Source organism: Lipotes vexillifer, unplaced genomic scaffold (assembly GCF_000442215.2).
Source record: "Lipotes vexillifer unplaced genomic scaffold, Lipotes_vexillifer_v1.1 scaffold359, whole genome shotgun sequence".
NCBI classification, from domain to species: Eukaryota; Metazoa; Chordata; class Mammalia; order Artiodactyla; family Lipotidae; genus Lipotes; species Lipotes vexillifer.
In genome coordinates this window covers 313954-318665 of record NW_006778638.1, presented here as the reverse complement: position 1 = coordinate 318665, position 4712 = coordinate 313954, and the positions used below count along the sequence as shown (strand labels likewise).

Sequence of the window (4712 nt, the reverse complement as noted above, 5' to 3'; positions counted from 1 at the left end):
GGGATCCTCCCGGACCGGGGCACGAACCCGCGTCCCCTGCATCGGCAGGCGGACTCTCAACCACTGCGCCACCAGGGAAGCCCCCCATGACTCTTTTTGAATTATGACTTTCTTAGGGTATATGCCCAGTAGTGGGATTGCTGGGTTGGATGGTAGTTCGATTTTTAGTTTTTTAAGGAACCTCCATACTGTTCTACATAGTGGCTGTATCAAATTACATTCCCACCAATAGGGCAAGAGGGTTCCCTTTTCTCCACACCCTCTGCAGCATTTATTGTTTGTAGATTTTTGTATGATGGCCATTCTGACTGGATTGTGGTGATGCCTCACTGTAGTTTTGATTTGCATTTCTCTAATGATTAGTGGTATTGAGCATCCTTTCATGTGTTTGTTGGCAATCTGTATATCTTCTTTGGAGAAATATCTATTTAGGTCTTTGCCCATTTTTGGATTGGGTTGTTTGTTTTTTTGATATTGAGCTACATGGCTGTTTGTAAATTTTGGAGATTAATCCTTTGTCAGTTGCTTCATGTGCAAATATATTCTCTCATTCTGAGGGTTGTCTTTTTGTCCTGTTTATGGTTTCCTTTTCTGTGCAAAAGCTCTTAAGTTTAATTAGGTCCCATTTGTTTATTTTTGTTTTTATTTCCATTTCTCTAAGAGGTGGGTCAAAAAGGATCTTGCTGTGATTTATGTCATAGAGTGTTTTGCCTGTGTTTTCATATAAGAGTTTTATAGTGTCTGGCCTTACATTTAGGTCTTTAATCCATTTTTAGTTTATTTTTGTGTATGGTGTTAGGGAGTGTTCTAATTTCATTCTTTTACATGTAGCTGTCCAGTTTTCCCAGTACCACTTATTGAAGAGACTGTCTTTTCTCCATTGTATATCCTTGCCTCCTTTGTCATAGATTAGTTGGCCATAGGTATGTGGGTTTATCTCTAGGCTTTCTATCCTGTTCCATTGATCTATAATTCTGTTTTTGTGCCAGTACTTTATTGTCTTGATTATTGCAGCTTTGTAGTATAGTCTGAAGTCAGGGAGTCTGATTCCTCCAGCTCCGTTTTTTTCCCTCAAGATTGCTTTGGCTATTCAGGGTCTTTCATGTCTCCATACAAATTTTAAGATATTTTGTTCTAGCGCTGTAAAAAATGCCATGGGTAGTTTGATAGGGATTGCATTGAACCTGTAGATTGCTTTGGGTGGTAGAGTCATTTTCACATGTTGATTCTTCAAATCCAAGAATACGGTATATGTCTCCATCTTTTTTATCGTCTTTAATTTCTTTCATCAGTATCTTATAGTTTTCTGCATACAGGTCTTTTGTCTCCTTAGGTAGGCTTATTCCTAGGTATTTTATTCTTTTTGTTGCAATGGTAAATGGGAGTGTTTCCTTAATTTCTCTTTCAGATTTGTCATCATTAGTGTATAGGAATGCAAGAGATTTCTGTGCGTTAATTTTGTACCCCTGCAACTTTACCAAATTCATTGATTAGCTCTAGTAATTTTCTGGTAGCATCTTTACTATTCTCTATGTATAATATCATCAAACTTTGTCATCTGCAAACAGTGACAGCTTTACTTCTTCTTTTCCAATTTGGATTCCTTTTATTTCTTTTTCTTCTCTGATTGCTGTGGCTAAAACTTCCAAAACTATGTTGAATAATAGTGGTGAGAGTGCACACACTTGTCTTGTTCCTGATTTTAGAGGAAATGGTTTCAGTTTTGCACCATTGAAACGATGTTGGCTGTGGGTTTGTCATATATGGCCTTTATTATCTTGAGGTAAGTTCCCTCTATGCCTACTTTCTGGAGAGTTTTTACCAGAAATGTGTGTTGAATTTTGTCAAAAGATTTTTCTGCATCTGCTGAGTTGATCATATGGTTTTTATCCTTCAGTTTGTTAATATGGTGTATAACATTGACGGATTTGCATATATTGACGAATCTTTGCATTCCTGGGATAAACCTCACTTGATCATGGTGTATAATCCTTTTAATGTGTTGCTGGATTCTGTTTGCTAGTATTTTGCTGAGGATTTTTGCCTGTATGTTCATCAGTGATATTGGTCTGTGGTTTTCTTTTTTTGTGACATCTTTGTCTGGTTTTTGTACCAGAGTGATGATGGTCTTGTAGAATGAGTTCGGGATGTTTCTCCCTCTGCTATATTTTGGAAGAGTTTGAGAAGGATAGGCGTTAGCTTTTCTCTAAATATTTAATGGAATTCACCTGTGAAGCCATCTGGTCCTGGGCTTTTGTTTGTTGGAAGACTTTTATCACAGTCTCAATTTCATTACTTGTGATTGGTCTGTTTATATTTTCTATTTCTTTCTGGTTCAGTCTCAGAAAGTTGTGCTTCTCTCAGAAATTGTCCATTTCTTCCAAGTTTTCCATTTTATTGGCATATAGTTACTTGTAGTAAACTCTCATGATCCTTTGTATTTCTGCAGTGTCAGCTGTTACTTCTCCTTTTTCATTTCTAATTCTGTTGATTTGAGTCTTCTCCCTTTTTTTCTTGATGAGTCTGGCTAATGGTTTATCAATTTTGTTTATCTTCTCAAAGAACCATCTTTTAGTTTTATTGAGCTTTGCTATCATTTCCTTCACTTGTTTTTCATTTCTTTCTGCTCTGATCTTTATGATTTCTTTCCTTCTGATAATTTTGGGGTTTTTTGTTCTTCTTTCTCTAATTGCTTTAAGTGTAAGGTTAGGTTGTTTATTTGAGATTTTTCTTGTTTCTTGATGTAGGATTGTACTGCTATAAACTTCCCTCTTAGAACTGCTTTTGCTGCATCCCATAGGTTTTGGGTCATCGTGTTTTCATTTTCATTTGTTTCTAGGTTTTTGTTTTGTTGTCCTCTTTGATTTCTTCAGTGATCTCTTGGTTATTTAGTAGTGTATTATTTAGCCTATGTGTTTGTAATTTTTACAGAATTTTTCCTGTAATCGATATTTAGTCTCATAGTGTTGTGGTCGGAAAAGATACATGATACAATTTCAGTTTTCTTAAATTTACCAAGGCTTGATTTGTGACCCAAGATATGATCTATCCTGGAGAAAGTTCCATGAGCACTTGAGAAGAAAGTGTATTCTGTTGTTTTGGGATGGAATGTCCTATAAATATAAATTAAGTCCATCTTGTTTAATGTGTCATCTAAAGCTTATGTTTCCTTTTTTATTTTCATTTTAGATGATCTGTCCATTGGTGAAAGTGGGGTGTTAAAGTCCCCTACTATGATTGTGTAAATCCTGTTCCATTGATCTATATTTGATCTAAAATATTGATCTAAAATCCACTATAATTCGAATGTTTGTGCATTTAATATTGTCCCACAGGTCTCTGAGACTGTCCTCAATTCTTTTCATTCTTTTTTCTTTTTTCTGCTCTGTGGTAGTTATTTCCAGTATTTATCTTCCAGGTCACTTACCTGTTCTTCTGCCTCAGTTAATCTGCTATTGATTCCTTGTAGATAATTTTTAATTTTATTTATTTTGTTTTTCATCTTTGTTTGTTTGCTTTTTAGTTCTTCTAGGTCCTTGTTAAATGTTTCTTCTATTTTCTCCATTCTATTTCCAAGATTCTGGATCATCTTTACTATCATTACTCTGAATTCTTTTTCAGGTAGACTCCTAGTTCCTCTTCATTTGTTTGGTCTGGTGGCTTTTTACCTTCATCTGCTGTGTATTTCTCTGTCTTCTCATTTCGCTTAACTTACTGTGTTTGGGGTCTCCTTTTCACCGGCTGCAGGTTCATAGTTCCCATTGTTTTTTGTGTCTGCTCCCAGTGGGTAACGTTTGTTCAGTAGGTTGTGTAGGCTTCCTTTTGGAGGGGACTGGTGCCTGTGTTCTGGTGGATGACACTGAATCTTGTCTTTCTGGTTGGCAGGACCACGTCCACTAGCATGTTTTGGTGTGTATGTGAACTTATTATGATTTTAGGAAGCCTAAATCTAATGGGTGGGGTTGTGTTCCTGTCTTGCTAGTTGTTTGACATGGGGTTTCCAACACTGGAGCTTGCTGGTCATTGAGTGGAGCTGAGTCACAGTGTTGAGATGGAGATCTCTGGGAGAGTTCTTGCCAATTGATATTACATGGGGCCTGGAGGTCTCTGGTGGTCCAATGTCCTGAACTCAGCTCTCCCACCTCAGAGACTCAGGCCTGACACCCAGCCGGAACACCAAGATCCTGTCAGCCACGTGGGATTGGCATGCACCCAACACTTGAGAAAGCAGAAGGGTTTAAAATCTGAAGAACTGGATGAAGTGATGCCTCAGTCTCTTGCTGGTTGGGAAACCCAGGCACATCCCAAATCTCCCTGAGCCTGTTTCTCACCTCCACTCGGTCCCAGGCTGTTTCAACATTGTCAGGGTTCCGCCTGTCACTCGGGGCTGGTGCACCTCCTTCCCAGTGTCTGGCCCTCAGCTGACCTGGAGAGATGCCGGCTTTTTACATTTTGTCTTCCTCCTGTCTGAGGAAGAAACTGGTCGAAGTTGTGCTACCATCAGATCTTTTCAACCTGCCCCTCAACATCTTGGTGCCTTGGGCCACCACATCCAGTAACAAAGACTCTCAGGGTGCGGGGTCCGAGTCACTGGCATGGGCTGTGGAAGGCTGTGGGCTCCAGAGTGGGAGTGCAGAGCTGCGACCATTTGTATTTCTTCTTTTCCGATCTGTAGGCCTTTTATTTGGGAAAGAGGAATTTTGCTCCATAAG

General features: G+C 38.8%; 1 pseudogene; it reads left to right on the top strand.

Annotated features, from left to right (window-relative positions):
• The window catches only part of LOC103075149 (CDK5 and ABL1 enzyme substrate 2-like), a 77294-nt pseudogene that overhangs the window by 63643 nt on the left and 8939 nt on the right, over positions 1-4712 (top strand).